The sequence below is a fragment of the Neodiprion pinetum genome, chromosome 1 (genome assembly GCF_021155775.2).
Source record: "Neodiprion pinetum isolate iyNeoPine1 chromosome 1, iyNeoPine1.2, whole genome shotgun sequence".
Classification (NCBI taxonomy): domain Eukaryota; kingdom Metazoa; phylum Arthropoda; class Insecta; order Hymenoptera; family Diprionidae; genus Neodiprion; species Neodiprion pinetum.
This window is the reverse complement of record NC_060232.1, coordinates 33,017,451-33,034,342: the sequence shown is the minus strand read 5'-3', so window position 1 is coordinate 33,034,342 and position 16,892 is coordinate 33,017,451. Positions and strand designations below refer to the sequence as shown.

Below are 16,892 nucleotides of genomic sequence, written 5' to 3'. Positions count from 1 at the left end.
CGATAACCAGACGGCTATAACACGTGGCGAAAAAAATAGCAGGGATCAGCCGATGTAAAGTACAATGAATAAGAGTCAAATGAAATTGCATTATCGAGCAAAAGTAACGAAGGATTAACACTCCTGGGGGGTGTTTTTAAACTTTCTGAGTGGCACTCAAAATCGTTGTAGGATAACGCTAATCGCTTGAAACTTTACTGCGACTTTTAAAATATTCACCGTCAAATATTCCTCGAGACATCGACGATTCCGAGCAACGAGTTGTACATTTTTTATATCTTATTCACCGTTCGGCTTTCGATAGAGTCATATCGCTGATTGCGATTATTTCTTACACAGGAAAAAATTCCAGTCAGTTTAGCAAGGTAGTTTCTGTAGCAGCGTTGTTTTTTTTTTTACTTTAACCAAAAATGTATGTTTGAATTATTAAACATCTTTTTATTCCTCATTCGCATAGTTTTCGTGAAAAATGTTATTCGGTTGACGCGATTCGTTGGCTCAGCAAAATATCTTTGTCACTTGATAAATTTTTTTCTTTGCCTTTCCTGCGATTATAGATTAAATGCTATCCATTGAATATCATTGTTAATATAGTCAAAGGTTTCAAACGCACGTCATTATCCACATCGGATGATAAGAAAGGCAATGTGAACAAAATAGTGCGAGAAAAACTTATCAATTCTGCGCTGCAGTATCCATATTACAGATAATCATAATGATTGACAATATAAATATAAAAGCGTGGCTTCATCCTCCACAAGATACTTTGACGCAGTGGTTAAAGTTTGTGCAGGCTTGTGATGCGTACAATCTTGGTTCAAGCTAGATTCAAAAGTTCTGCGCGGAAGTATAAAAAACAAACAATCATTCCGTACAACGTAGAAGCAAACAAACCAAGATAAACGAAACGTTTTTTTTTTTTTTTTGTTCTCAATCTATCGAAAATTCAACTTTGCCCGGAGATTGATAGACAAAAAAATATTCAACAAACCGTGATTATTGTTTGAACAGCCCAAGGACGGGATGAAAATTCGTGATAACGGTACATTAGGTTTGACTCGAAACTGAGCAAACCAAGTCGCGTGACACGCAGTGACTTATTTATGAGAAAAACTTGACATAGCGTCACGAGATAAGCGACAATTATATCGAAATTTATTGCTAAGCGCTGTACGTAGTAATAATCCTCAAGCCTATTATTAATTATTGACAGAACCGACTCGTTATTCTCGACACTTTGTACTCGTTCCATTTCACCCCAAAATCGTAGCGAACTCCGATTGTTCTGGGTCGAAGACTTCCCAAGAACTTTCAAACTCCGCCAAGATCAAGAACAACTGTCTTTGTTTCTTCGAGGTAAATTTTCATATTTCGGCAATGACGCCGGTTTTTACGTATCTGAATTCAAAGAAAAATACGATTGCATTCTATCCTTTTTCCTTTGATTCTTTTTGAATTTATTCAGCATTATATTTGTAACACTAAATTCTGTTTGAAAAATATGTTTTTTTGTTCAATAAATGGTTCTAGTTCTGAGGAGACCCTCCTCCCCTTCTCTGCCATTAGGGTCGAAACGTCAAACGACGTTTAGTTTTTCGTCCTTTTGACCCGATGACACAGAGACACGGAGAAAAAATTTCCACGTACATTCTACGAGGTCGAGAAAAATCCCCATTCAAATTAAGAACAATTACCGCACACCCATCCACCCGCACACACGTCAAGAAAACGTTTTTATATTCCGCTGCTCGTTTCTTTCGGAAACTAAACTTCTTAGCGTCGACACAGGCTACGGATTCTAAGACCCCAATAATCGCAATGGAAACGAACGCGTCCATCCACAACTAAGTACCTACTGAAAATTTTGAAAGATTCCGAAGTTGAATAATCGTCAAGGAAGTCGAAAGGTAAGCGCCGATACCGGATGAACGTCGACGAGAAAGAGTCAAATGCGATAAATTTAATATTCCCAAAGCACGGATCAGACGAAAAACGTGGATCGTTATGTTTTTCCTCTCGTCGGTTGGTCAGACTCACCGAAATCGACGGGACCGGCTCCTTCCTTCGCGTCTCTTTCAAGTTTCGTCAAAGCTGAATCCGCGTCGGAGGCGCACCGCGAGGCTACTGACAGCGACTCCACACGCAAGAGCGTCCGGCACACCCCCGCCTCCCACTTCTTCGCCCCAGCGGCAACCCCCGATTGGAAACCACCGTCATCGTGACACCGGGTGGATAAAATTCATCCCGAAATCGGGAACGTCGTGGTAGCTGCAGTCGCGAGAAAGGGACGACGGATTTCTCACATTTATCACGAATCGTTACAGACGATGGGAAAACTTATCCTCGACTTTGGGAGTCGCTTGTCATTTTGAACAATTGTACGCGATTCGGACATTTTTTTTCTACTTCTTTTACAGCTGTTGAGGACAAACGCGTCAAGGATTTTTCCGCCCATTCGCATTTGGAGGCGCCACGCGTGACGAAAAAACGACAAACCCGCGCACCGCTCGTTAGGGTAATTGCGTTTTAACGCAAAATTTTCTAACGAACGTCTTCGAACTTGCGCGAAGCGATGCGTCCGAAATTTCGATCTGAAATACACGAACGTGCAGCGCGGTTCGATCTCGCTTCTGTTACCCAATTACATCGCGAACCCTCTCTCCGAAGTGTTTCGACACGTATCGGCGGAGGCTTCTCTCCAAATGTCAAGACGCTACGAGCTTCCGGTATTGGTATGCATCGATGTTCCGCCGCCTATTCAAATGAGCCTTATCGAAGAGGGTGTATAACGTGTATTATAGAGAGAGAGAGAGGAAATTTGTATTCGTGTTCATGCGGGGCACAGAGGAGCGACACGGCTTGATTGATCATTATTCTGGTCTAATTGCTAGAATCTGTCAAGGATCCCTTCCACAATTAGTTGCGCGCAAGTAGGCTGTTCAAATCGCAATAAACTTGACGTAAGACGAGTGTTGGCTCATTTATTTTCCGGAGACAGATCGAAATTTGGTATAAAGTCAGAGGCGAGGGGTGAAACGGGGGGAAAATATATAATCCAACTCGATTAATTAACCCGCTATAAGTTTCATTTTCGCCTTTAATAATCTCATTTCTTCAAAGGCGAGTCTTGGTTAACGGCGTTTTGTGACGCTAAGCAGAGCTGAAAGAAAATGCAGATCTTGGGGAGCAAAAGCACCGCAAAAAGTAATCAAAAGTTTCTACCCCTTCAAGAACCGGTGCTAATTTGTTTTGTCGAGAAACCTGGAGCGTTATCTTTTCGCATAAGATATTGCAGTTCAGTCGCGGCATAACTTGACACGCATAAAATGAATATTGTTGCTGTGCAAAATATATATACATACGTACGTAATATACATTTTTACCCGAGGGAAGAAAGCGCCCGGCAACCGTTCCGAAATTTCCGCATGTATTATTCATCCAAAATCCAATACGTGGAATTTCGCAAATCAAAACTGCGGAGTAGAGATGCTTCCCCATTGGTACAAAAAATCACATCCCTTTCACACCACATATCGCATATCTGCCTCGTTAACCGAGCTGCGACTGACAATGAGGTTGAAACATTCAAGAACACGAGAAACAATGGCCAAGCCGTTTGCTCGACCCTATCTTTCCCCACCGAGATTAGCTTTAATGGAAGTTTGAAAGTAAAGAAAATAAAAAAAATAAAAATAACGGCACTAGAAAAGTGACGTCCGCTTATCCGCTCAGACAATATTGAACCTGCACTTCTTTACTTGTTATTTTATTTCAGCTACTGCAATATGTCGTAGAGCTTAATAGGATCTTTCTCACGCTGATCACCGAGTCGCGTTTTTCTAACCAAGTTTCGCATTTGCAATATCCTTGAAACAGCTGGTAAAAAAAAAAAAAAAAAAAAAAAAAAAAACGCTGTATATTGATGGCACGGAGAACAAGTTCCACTGCCATTCGATTTCCGCGGCTCACTTATTTGCTGTTGGGGGTTGAAAATATATTCAACGATATGCGGATTGGCGCTTCATCGCGAGAGGAACGATCCCAAAAGAACGGAAAGGAAGTCGAGAACGTCGCCGAAAGGCTTCGACAGCAACAGTGTCAACGACCCCTTCTCACCGAAATCCCTTGTCTATAAAGATGAAAATTTCTCAATTTTCTCGCGGTCCTTTTGGCTGCGAAACAGGACGAAACCCGCTTTCGGACAAGAAATTGAATCCCTCAAAGCGCCCGGCCCTCTTAAGTTAACAAGTGGTTTCTCGAAAGGCAATTTTAAAAGTCACGACTCGAGTATAAATAAAGGCCAAACGGAGACAGGGGTGAAAATTTTGAGCCGTAATAAATACCCGTATTTAATATTCAACCCGCGAGATTTTTCAATGAAATTAATAACGAATCCTTGGCAAACAGCACGATAAATTCGCGTGAAATTGCCCGTAAAAACAAACTGCCAAACCATCAGACTCGTTCTCATTATTCACATTTTCAGTTCTCGTAAATATTTTACCCGCCAATGTAGTCGCAAAACTTACAAACGCTTTCTGAACATGCGGTTGAAAATAATTCAATACCATTTTGAACAGCTAACCAATTATGTTCCAATGATGATCGATAAATTCACCGCTCATTGGTCTCTGCCCGAAAGAAGCGTGCTAAGAATATAATGCTCGAGGGTGTGGTGGTCATTCTTTTTATTTTATACCCGTATCTCTGTGATGTATCTCTGCTTTTAGGATTAATCGTAAACGATCGCCACGCGAAAGATAGAAGGAATCCATTCCTGCTGTTCCGGAGTAGTTGAGTGCCTTTTTGCAGAAAGTATGATATCATTTGTCATTAATTTACATTATCATTCAAGTGTTTCTCTTCTCCTCGGTTCATCCTATCGGCCAATTTTCGTGTGGGATTTCCTTCGCCATACGCGTGTGGAAGTTAATCTATTCGGCGTTAAAATCTACGCGAAAATAAGTTTCCGTTGGGGCTGCACAATGATCCGGAAGTCCGGAAAACGGCAAGTGCCCGGTACGTTTGTTTGGGTGTAATACACGCCGGCAGACTTGGCGGTAAAATATAAATAAATGTTTCGCACGTAATCGTAAAAACTTGAAAAGTACCTTTAAACGAGTTGTGTCGACGCCACTAAAATGATTTACGACGCCTGTCGGTCTTCCGCTCTTTTCCTAAAAATATTTAACGGGATAGTTTTTTTTTTTTTTTAAATCTCGTTCAACTTTTCCCGCGTCTTAAGCTATACATCGTAAAAGTCTGCAAACAGGATCGCCTTTCGGAGAACTGTTTCAATTTGTATACTGTGAAATAAATTTTTAGAGAAATACTCTGCTCTTGATAGACGGTTCTTAGTATTCTCCCAAAAATTATATCATCCGACTTTCTGTCGCATTGTTAATAAAATTTGCAAATACGACGAATGTCTCAATTCGCGACTATTTTGCGCCTTGAAATAAGCTTTCGTCCTTCCCGTCGTTTGTCAGCCTCGGGCTGGTTTCGCGCTTGAGTTTTCATCCTGGTGTTACAAGAGTAATAAAACATAGCAGCTCTTCGTTACAAGGTTACCTGGAGTCTAGATTAGAGTGGCCTGCTGCTTGAATTTTTTTTTTTTTTTTCTTCCACCCGTCAGCGTAAACTCTAAGAAACATTTGTATTGTAATGCGCAAGACAAATAAGCTTACATTTAATCGTCGTATATATTTGCGTAGCCGGTATACAGCCGCAGAACTCATTCGATCCGAATAATAAACAGCTGACAGTTTGTCGCGGTGAGAAATTTCTTGGTGATATCGCGAGTTTCGTTTTCGCTTAATCTACCCTTCGCCAAAAAATATTTTCGCTGCCACTCAAGTCCGCCAGCCTTCGAGACAATCGCCAACTTTTGAACATACCGCTCATCGCCAGAATCTGATTCCCAGTTTTCGCTGCTCCTGTCCGATGGATAAGCTTTTTTGCCCCAAAAATTTTCCAGACTTTCGTGCATTTCATAAGCACCGGGTCGTCGATTTTTTGAAAATTTTTGACATCTGGCAGGCCGGTGAAGCCGGCCAACATCTGGCCGACAGCTTTCTCGCTCGTTGAGATAGATGGCCGGGGCTAAACGCTTGTAACGTTTACATACGTAAACTACTCACCGTGTTAGTCATGAGCAAACACGAGCTTATCGTTGCCAGTCAATTTCGGGTCGCCAGTACAACGGAAAATTTAATAAGCTCTGCATTTTGAGCACTTCTGAAATTATCTGACGCTCCTATTATCCGGGTAAAAGTTTCGTATCATCCCAAATTGGGCGAATCCAATTAGCTGGATAAACGAGCGGAAGGAAAAGAAAATTAAAAAAAATTAAATATTTCTTTGATAACTTCGGTTCTTTTTTTTTTTTTGTTTTATCAGATCAATTTCATCGTTCTTTTTATCTCAGCCGCACGCCGCTCTGCCGGCTGAAATATGATTTGTCGCCGATTTCCATTTCGTAAAAATATACCGTCAGTGTGATTCGGAATAAGTTTTCTGTAATTCTGAAGTTATTCCAATTGAAGATAAATTTTGTCACGTACTTGCGCTGCGATCATTTACCCTGGCCGTTTTATTACCTTCTCAGCTTTTTCGCTTTAGCTTTAATTTGGCAACTTCACTCAGCCAGCAGCCTCGGAAATTGCGCGAGAACAAATTCCCCTAGAATATTGAGAGAGTGTTCCGTTTAACCTTGACATTCGGCAACTTTGCGAATACTTAATGCTAAGGATATCCGGGAAAAAGCTGAAATTTCTCTCTACGTTCATTTCTGATTATCAAATACAAACGCGACAATGGCTCGTGCAACCTTATCGGTAATTCAAGAGGGTGCGTCTCGATTCAAAATCCTCGAAACAGCGTTAGCGATCTTGATTCACTCTAATTGAATCCCGTTGATAATAACATTTTACGATATACCCACGCCGATCGGGTTCACGTGGAACGGCCGAAAGTTTTTTTTATATCTCGTTGTTTTGCGGAATGTGAATAGTCGTAATTTTCTTTCTTATCGAGGAAGTCGTAAAACTTACTTAACACGAATGACCGAATTCGAAACGCCACGATGCAATTTTCTACGAAACAGAACCGCGTAGAAATTATCTCTTATCGTTCTCGGATAAATGAGAATATTATTCATTCCCATCAAGGAAAGGTGATCTACCCGACGTATGTATCCAGGAAGGAATTTATTGATCCGATTGATCCCAAGAAACGTAGTTACACACGAGCACGGAGAGACAAGGAAAGAAATTATAAACAAATATACCGTTTGAAGTGTACAGAGAGCCGTCAAGACGGTTCGATAAATTGCAAGAACAGGGAAATACGAAATTAAACCCAACTTTAATTGCAAAAGTAGGTAACGAAGATTCCCCGTAGCCGCGAAAACTAGAGGATCGACTGCGTGTGAAAACCCAAGCGCCTCGCTCTGGTTATGAAATTTCAGCAATAAAATTTCCGCCTACACTCCAAGGACCCGGTGCAACGTGTCGCAGAATTTATCCGGTGCACGTTCGTGCGGTTTGCATGTTTATCGATTGCGTGTGGCGTGACGAAAGACCGTCCGTCAACCGAGGTCCTCGCCTTCTAATACGATCGTCAACGGCTTGGCTATGTTATGCAAACGCAGACTCCCCGCGTAGCTGCATTCGATTTATAACTTGCACGGGGAATGAATTGAAGACACCGTAATGCTGTTCTCTATGGCTTTACTGCGGAAACTGAATTATTTATTGTTCTTTTGCCTCGGGACTTGCTACGCCGATGGTCGAAACTTGAAAACACAGGGACGCGTGAATTTTCGATAGATATGTTGTGTATCTTGAACGAATTCCCGTGAGTGCGAAGATCGGAATTATTTATAACCAATCACAAACAACGAGGATTTCTCGATTGTGTCGGAATATTGCTTATAGAGTTTTGGGGTATTCTGACATTCTTGTGGGTTAAATCACGACGTCAATGGCCTGACTCCGTCAGATTTTGATGTTCACTGGGTTTTATTTTTATTTTTTCTTTTGTCGCCCTTTCGAAATTTTTGTTTAATATTTTAGGGCTGCGTTACGTCCGGCATTTCGCCACACGTCCTTTCCATCTTCTTGGACCACGTCTTGCCTCTATTTACTTATCCATTTTTCCACTTTTCCACTTTCCTCATAGTAACGTTGTAGTCTCCATCCTGTTCTTCTATTTTCATTCAGCCCCACGTCACTCGCTATCGCCTTTACTCCGCTTATTCTTTTCTCCACTATTCTGGATCCCCACACCTTTCGTCCACTCGTACTCCTTGTCTCAAGAAACTTCTATTCCATCCTTCATCAAAGCCACTTCTGTTCCGACGTTCGTATTATAATCGACTTCAATTCTAAGTTCCAACTTTCACGTATTTCTGATCCACTTCGCCTAATTAAACAATCACAACTTTTACGTCATAATAAAGCATTTATACAATGTTTTCATCGTTTATCACGACTTACGTTCTTTGATCGGCGTTTCCGATCCGCTGGATTATTCATAATCGGTGGACGCTATAAACTACGTGCAAATTGGAATCGTTAGAATTACAATGTAACGATTTATCACGGAGAAAAGATTTCGATTACTGTTAATAAATGTATACTTTGAGTAAACGTATGATTTGTCTATTAACAAATTCTTATCGATCATAATCTGGCTTAACTAAAATTTGATAATAATAACGAAACATTTATTTCGCCATGTCGAAATATACGTTTGTTAACAGTAAATAAACTTTTTTCTCAGTGTACGAGCTCGGCAAAGCTCGCCAGCTAATGAAACATTGAAGAGCTCGGAGCCAAATTTTCTTGGTGAATTTGCCTAGAATTCTGGCACACAACGGATATTACCGCAGGGATTTATTTGATGGTCGGTTATACATGTTGTACTATCCGAACAGTGCTTGCGAAGCTCCGACGTGTGAGATTTGGTTACGCGGGGAGGACGGGAGGAGCACGTTCTTCCCTTTGTGTTATTTACTTACTTTTTTGGTTTATGGTACATACGCGAGGCTTGATGCTGCCACGAAACTGTGACTTCTTCGTAAAACTCTTCTTTCGGCCTGGTGCAATATATTTTATCCTCGGCTTTACCAGTTGATTCGCACGCCAGGTCGGTCAAATATAAAAAATGGCCCGGCGTGAAAAAAGCGGACGATGGTTATATACCGTATACATATATATTTATATACATGTATACATATACATATACACATCCACACATCTACGTATAGATATGGTCACACGTGAATTTCTGGATGATGTATGTCGTTGGGATAAAAATAATAACGAGTCGACCACACGAGCTGGTTCATATTATAAGAAATCGGGTAACGCGCGGTTCATGATCGGCGCACGGTTCCGAAGGTGAACCGCCTGAACGACAAGCAATTATTTTCACCCCCACGACCCAACGGCACGAATCGTTTCCGAACAATTTGGGGTTACGATCGCCTAAGTCGACGCAAGGATAGCCGTACTTCTGAAAATGCTGACCATAATTCGCTTTGGAGGGTGATAAATCCAATATTTTGTCGCGTCGTAGTGTGGAATCGTCGGAAAAAAGTTACTGCAAAATCCAGGCGAACGCCGAGAAGCGGGCAGAAGGCACGTATCGAGCGCTACGCTGCTTGTTACGTTTGGATTAAGCTCGAGGTTAGAAAAAGCTCGGACATTTCAAAGTGGGTGCCTCACTTAAGACGAGAAAAGTTTCGCAGGCTTTTGAAGAAGCAAATCAAGTCGTCAACGTCGTCTACAAATGTTCTTTATTTACGAGTTCAATTTCACTCTCATGCGTTTGAGGGATGAGAGGGGGGGGGGGGGGGGGGGAATTTTAAGGTAAGATCGAGCGAATGGCTGCCGTAAATCTTATCTCCCGCCACCAGACTTATCCCGTCTTCGTACGTTATGACCTGAAAAACTTAATCGATCGAGTATTCAAATTTTAATCTTCTTGCAACACCCCGCGCCTTGCGTACGCGGTCATGGTTTTTAGCAGTAAAAAACCATAAGCTTCGCGCATGGAATTTCGATAGAGGAAGTGCTGATGCGGACTGCGCGAAAAAAAGTCGGAACGAAAAGAGGGCCTTCTCAAAATTGATATTTATGGTGCTATTCATGATTGATCAGTGTGATCCGTTTTTCGAAACGATTGTCGAAGTGCACGTTGGGAAATCGGCCCGAATTTGTCGTTGTAACGAAACAAAGTGCACATTGTACGCACGAAAAGCTGCGTCTGTGTACATCTCGTGATTTTCGAACAGTGTTATCACGACTCGTGATACCGCAAAATACGCATGAGAAAAATTCCCGGTATAATCAAATTTACAGTGAACAGAAACAGCAGTAGGCATTCGAATCTAACAATTGTTTTACCGTGAGTTTTAGCTTTACCGGAAGAGAAAATAAAAGCGGAAAGTGTGCAATTTGACACTGGGTAATAGATGCGTTTATGGGGGCAAGGGATGGTAAGCTCAGTAAATTAAACCAGAATTACCATCTGGCGGTTGATCGTTGAGCCTGCAAATTAACGTCACTCGCAAGCTCAAATTCTGTGGGTGATTTTCCACGTGCCGTCGGCAACGAATGTTAGAAAAGCTCCGCGCATCGCGGTCGGTAACGTCATTGAGCTTTTCAATTTCCATCATCGCGAACTATTTTATCGTCCGTTTTCTGATCGTCGAACGTTCCCATCGGAGGGCTATTATTATCTACATTTTGTAACATCAGGCGATGAAAGTTTCGGTCCAGCAAGTTCATAATACAACAATAAATTGCAAATTTTTCCTTCATTCGCATTTGAAAAAATGGGATTTCACTTATTTCACGATTTTCATTACTATCGCCCGGTTACAAAAACTAACTGGAGAATAATTGAAAGTAACTAACAAATCGATAGGTTTTTCCGAAGCCCGATTTATCAACTCATGGTGGAGGGTGTTATTTTAATACGTTTTCTTTTCCCCCGTCTTACAAGCGAGAACCTGAACGTTGTATGATATCTTAACGCTGGTCTTATCTTATTGTTGTATAAATGAATTGCTGTTGGCCTGCAGCCACGTTACGCGATGTCTGAAAGGTTTAATAATGCTTCGATCAATGGAATTTCTGGCTCGTTTCAACCGGCGCACGAACTCGACGAAGAAGCGAAATATTCCGAAAGTAATACCAGTTTTTCAGGAAGTGACGGAACGCTACGAGTGGGACCAGGTTCTCAGATTTGCCGTCCTTTTTCACCTACCGTCGCTTCGCTGCTTTTATCTGCAATTCTACCTCCTGGAAATTCGAGATAATGAGGACTTACTCGTCAGGCGTCGTACGCTCGCTGTTCGTGTATCGTTCGATAAATTGAAAGCAAAATTGCTTCACCAGGAGTTAGACGCGGTGCGATGTAACATTTTTACTCACGCCTTTGTTCGAAGCGTGGAGTTGGTTTTCTCGTCAGATTGCGCTGGTGGTCCGGCGTATATATTCGCAACGATTTTTACTCACTATCAAATAACGTACTTCACGGAAGCTGATAGCAGATTAGCGAGCAAATCGTGACGTCAAGATTTCCCGCTAATTCAACGCTCCTCCGAACTACCTTCGATAATATCTGACGGGAAACTACGAAGACTTCAGTTCAGATCACTGGTTCTATTTTTCTTCTATTAACCCTTCCGTCTCGCTGCTTAACTGTAAGGATAAGAAACTCGCAAACTGAATTCAGGGAAATTTCACCGTTATCACTTTGGGTCGGAAGCTCTTCGCTGATTCCCATTTCCGGCAACACTGGAATTTCTCCGCGCTTAAGCTGCCCGACCGGAAGTTGCACAGATTTTTCTTGGCTTTTCGAATCGTCGGGGTTTTCAAAATATAACCCAATCAGTCGCGGGAACTTTCAATAGAATTTAGTTACCGTTGGGTCGAATATGACTAATTCTGAATATCGTTGTATTCGGCGAAAAATGTGCTGGAAACACGGAAACGTTATTTCTTTTAATGAAACACGATTCTCTCTTCTTTTCCAAACTTTTTCTATCTACCGAAAGATTGATCCAGGTATGCGAACCTCGATCATTCAGGGTTGATTTAACAGAGAAAATCGGGTCGGCACCTTACCGAGGTCTCGTTATCGACCTCGGCTGGATACGTCCAATTATCGTTGGGTAATTATTACCGCCAATTAGTGATCGATTTGGACCAAAACTCAGCGTCTGAGCCTAACTCGCTTATCGCCGAGTAACTATTCCGTCGTCACTCAACCTCAAATATATCACCGGGGCGATTCCTATGTTTATAAGCAGGTTGTCTCCCAGCATCCGAATCCGAGGAAGTCGCGGTAACGGAGTATAAAAAGGTAGCTGTAATAACCCGCCACCCTGAAGGAGTTTCAGGTTATTACGAATTTCAGTTTAAAAAGTTTCCGTAACCGGGTTGAGGATTAATTATCTGCTTTCCCATTAAATGAGTTCGGAATGAAGAGTAATGATTGCGATTGTGAGGCATCCAGCGGATCCGCAATAACGATTCCCCCAATAGTAATTTGTGTCAAGGCTTTGGGTCTGATGCGGGTAAAACACGGTTAGTGCCGGTGTCCGACCCGGGGGATTAAATCAACATTGAACAATCACAATAATTTTACTCCGACGATGCTTATCGGAATTAGAAGAGAATCATCGCGCGTGCATCGTCGGGTTATTCTAATCACTCGCAGAGCTGCTCTCTAGGTGCGTGAACGTCACGGACGTCTGGCGATAAAGTAAATTATCGATTCTTGAAACCCGTTAACACGCCTCGGTCTATCGGTACACCGGTTTGATATTTACAAAGCTCTTGGAGGTCTGTTGTTTCCTCCACCGAGCAGAGGAACCGCCTAACAATATGCAAACATTGTATGTAATCCACGTCTCTCTCCGTTTCAATGACCCTTGGTCATTCGGTCAACGTTGCATCGTTTCTCCCCTCTTTCGTCGTTCGTTGTTCCAGAGTTATTTCACCTGCTTTTTTAAGGTCCTTTCCCTTCTCCTTCTCGACGTTGATTCATCGTTAGTTCGTAATTGCTATACGTATAGTTTGGATATTAATTCAGCTGTTGTCAGGGAGACTCGGGGGAAACTAAAACTATTTTTAAAAAATATTTGAGTCGGATTATTCGTTTTACAATGACAAGTTTTACCTTCGATACATCAAAGTAAAATATGAATGTGATCGGAATATCACGCTAATCCGCAAAGAAAACTCTGAGATATTCTTGGGATCCTGAGGTGAGGGTGAGCTTTTTATCGTTTCAAAGAATTCTTAGACTCGGTATACAAGAAATTCAAATCCGATCAAAGATGTGAAAAATCTTAGTTTCAACAGGGGTCTTCTTTGAACGGAGAATTCCAGCCGCTTGCCGTACGGATCAAAAGCTGTTGAACTTTCCATTATTTGCAACACGAAAGCAAGTAGATTTTCACACAACAGAGAGTTGTTACGGTTATTTGCGGTCGAGTTTCCTCGATGAGGATACGTGTTGATGTGCAATTGTTCGATATTTCATTTTTATTTTAAATAAAATTGAAACCCGAATTCATAATTAAATTCCACGCCACTTAACAAATTTCGGTTATCAAAGCGAACTGAGCGTTGCCCGCTCGATTCCGACTATAGAAGCCGATTCCCAGAGCAATTAATGCAAATTGAAACGCTCAAAAGACCCCAGGCGAGAGAAAGAGGTACTTATTTTCACTCAATCTTGGCGACGATTTTCACCGCATTTCAATTCGTCCGACACAATTTATTCGCTAATTATAATTATACGATTCGGAAATGAAATAATCAACCGAATCGGTATCGCTAATTTAGTGTTATTGGATTCATGCATAAGGCTGTGAATATATGTAAATCAGGGTTATCCTTAATTTCAGTTTGGAGAAATTTTCGCCATGACGCCTCCAAAGCCTGTATCGAATCGTTGAAAAATAACACGTCCGAATTTTCAACCACCTACATCGATGGAAAACCAAGCACCCGCACCAAGGTCGATTTCATCCATTCCGGGTCGATTCTCAGGTAAGAGAAAAAAAAGAAATGATAAATATGTCAATAATAAAAAAGGACCATTCGCACATGCATATTCGATAAACCAACTATCGATGCTCCAGAGTTGAAAATTTCTTAAAATAAGTCGAGACATTCGAGTGTACGAATATGCGCGACATGATTATTGTGAAAAAATGTGATTTTCGTGAGAAAAGTGCCCCTTTCAGATTCTCGGCGACAGCCGAATAACGTCGTTACGATACATCAGCTCTCTTCGCATTGCTTATACCTCGGGTTGTAAAACGTCTTTCATATCTCTCTCTCCCTTTTCTTTCTGGTCGACAGAACGAACACCGTTGTGTAATTCATAATTTCGCCAAAATTTATCCCCATAATAATCCCAAGGGCGCGATTCAGTTGGGACATACATTAGGCGTCTGCACCCTCGCATTCCCTCGACATTTCCCGTCACCGTCACTGTTTCGAGGACCGAATGTAGCTCCTTTGGGAATTCGCCAATCTCTCTTAACTCTCTACCTCTCTATGCCACACGTCATGTTCATGTTCCCACTTTCGCGTCAGCGTGTGACCTGTGCTTTTAACTTTTAAACTTACAAATCGATCGAGCTACAGATCTCGTACATTTAATTCTCCCGGAAATTCCTCGTGGATCGAGTCCGTGTCACTGCATAGGGTTGATTGTATTCGAAAAAAAAAGAAGTTTGACATCTTCCCCGTGTTCTTTGAATAAGAAAATTCGGAGTTACAAGAGCCAATTTTAAAAATTTTATTTAGTTGTAAGACATATTCTTTTGCGAGGATTCTTTTGTTGGGGAGATGTTGTTTAAATGAGATTCACGGTGTTTATAATTAAGATGTTCGTTGCTTTTTATATACGACGTTCCTACACTTGGAATAACATGACAGAACTGATATGGCAATACTGTACGTAAGCAGTAGTATATGAATATTACATGTATACATATATTCAAACAGATGTTAGATTCTTGCTCCGAAAACTCTGCAGAGCTCTTTGCGCGGCAAACTGAGAGCAGGACGTTTATTCCGCGCACGTTTTTGCTATACATTGCGTATTTCATGTCACCGGGCGTGCGAACCTAGTTCAGACATCCAAGTGCTTGCTCTTTTTTGCCGAGGATGATGTGGAAGCGAAAAGTGGTAGAGATCGAGAGCGAAACGAAAGCGCTGAGAAAATGGATAACGGAAAGACTGATACACACACACACACACACACACACACACACACATTATGACATATATATATAAGTAAAAAAAGTAAAAAAAGGTGAAGTTTAGTTTTAGCGCTCACTCCTCGGTAAGCCGGAACAATGCGAAGATGCCTCGTGTTTCCGGTCGACGGTGCGAAGTTGTATACTCGTACGTTTCTCCCCGATGAAAGAATGAAGACGATTTCTCCAAGCGATGTTGGATAAAGCAAGATAAACCAGGCCAGAAAAGCGTTGCAATAACGTCACATTTTCGGCGTCTTCTTGCGGAAGGCACTCTCTTGAACATTTTGACACGAGATAAAATTTATTCACCTCTGCAAGGAGTTTGATTGTATAGCCGAGCTTGATCGAAGTCTAAACACTCGAGTCGAGTGTCGTTTCAGGTAGAAACAAGTGTATTTGAGATACTGATACGCCGGCTGCGCTTACCGGTTCAGTCGCACGTCGGAACTCGCACAGAGTGCTGCCGAGTTCTCCGATGTTACATACTTAGCGCGTATGCATCACTTTGAAGTTAAAGATAAGCTTAGAGCGCGTGTGATACAGTGAAAGAGATGTGATTGAAGATGTTAATATTGATAATGCATATCCGCATTTCAATTATTAGACGGTCATTGACTGTCTTACGGGCTTCGCATCAGAAGCGTAAGATTCCAAAATGTAAACACACTTACAGACATTCTTACAGTTGTGCTCGAAGAGGAAGAACACTTTATATTCACACATACAACAGCACAAGAAAACAAATTTGAACTTACTGGTGATGAGAGGAATTAACGACATCAGAGTCAGGGCGGCTAGGTGGTCTAGTGCAGTAAGGCTCCGTTAAAGCATCGCTAGATACCAGGTTCGATTCCTGGCTCCGTCGTTAATTTTTCGAATTTACCAGTTTTTCAAATTTATATCTTCAACAGTGAAAGAGAGTTACTCGAGGATTGACGAACGAGACAATAAAGGTATTGTTTCTTACAATTATCAATTTCGTTAAAAGTTGAAACACTTGTAAACTGTTCAATACCTTTAAAATTCATGCATAGATCTTTGAAGCTGATTTTTCAAGTAGTTTTTTTTTTAATTAGAGTTTACCAGAGACTTGAACGCCGGTCATTCTTTGCACCCAGAAAAAAGTATTACCGAAGCAGGGCTATTTTTATGCAGGATGCTGCCCATATATATCAATCAGCCACAAATAATATTCTCTTTTCAAGAATATTGAGACTCAATAATAGGAAATATCATGCAAATCGTAGGCGTCAGCGTGCATAGTCAAATTTTATTTTGACCGCAAAATTTGTTCGGAATCATTCATCTAATTATGCGCGATTCAGCCATACCTTTTTCTAGACACGGATTTGAAAGGACATAGCCATATACTATTACCGCTTAGTTACGATGTGAGAAAATGGAAATGCGGCATATTTGAATGTCCGTAAAAACCAGGCTCTGCTTTGAATCTCTCGACGTGGTGCTTTCGGAAAAAGTTTAATAGAAATGACAAAAAGCAAAGAAAATTAAGTTGTTGAATGAAGTATAAAATAAAGCGAAAGTAATAAAAACAGATTAGAAAACAATCTAATAAGAGCAGATAGGCACTTGT

The 16,892-nt window shown here is 41.3% G+C and overlaps 2 protein-coding genes across 6 annotated transcripts in view; one reads left to right on the top strand and one right to left on the bottom strand.

Moving 5' to 3' along the window:
• The window catches only part of LOC124212992 (neuropeptide CCHamide-2 receptor), a 175,902-nt gene that overhangs the window by 86,127 nt on the left and 72,883 nt on the right, over positions 1-16,892 (top strand). For both annotated transcript variants that reach the window (XM_069133482.1, XM_046614225.2), the window contains one exon: positions 13,931-14,075. The gene's annotated coding sequence lies outside the window, so the exon portion shown is untranslated. The remainder of the gene's footprint in view (positions 1-13,930; positions 14,076-16,892) is intronic.
• Positions 1-16,892, bottom strand: part of LOC124212831 (neuropeptide CCHamide-1 receptor-like) — a 70,031-nt gene that overhangs the window by 48,409 nt on the left and 4,730 nt on the right. For 3 of the 4 annotated variants that reach the window (XM_046613469.1, XM_069133474.1, XM_069133476.1), the window contains exon 1: positions 2,038-2,121. The exons of the other annotated variant lie outside the window; for it this stretch is intronic. The gene's annotated coding sequence lies outside the window, so the exon portion shown is untranslated. Of the gene's footprint in view, positions 1-2,037; positions 2,122-16,892 lie in introns of those variants that run through there. 4 annotated transcript variants of the gene reach the window in all.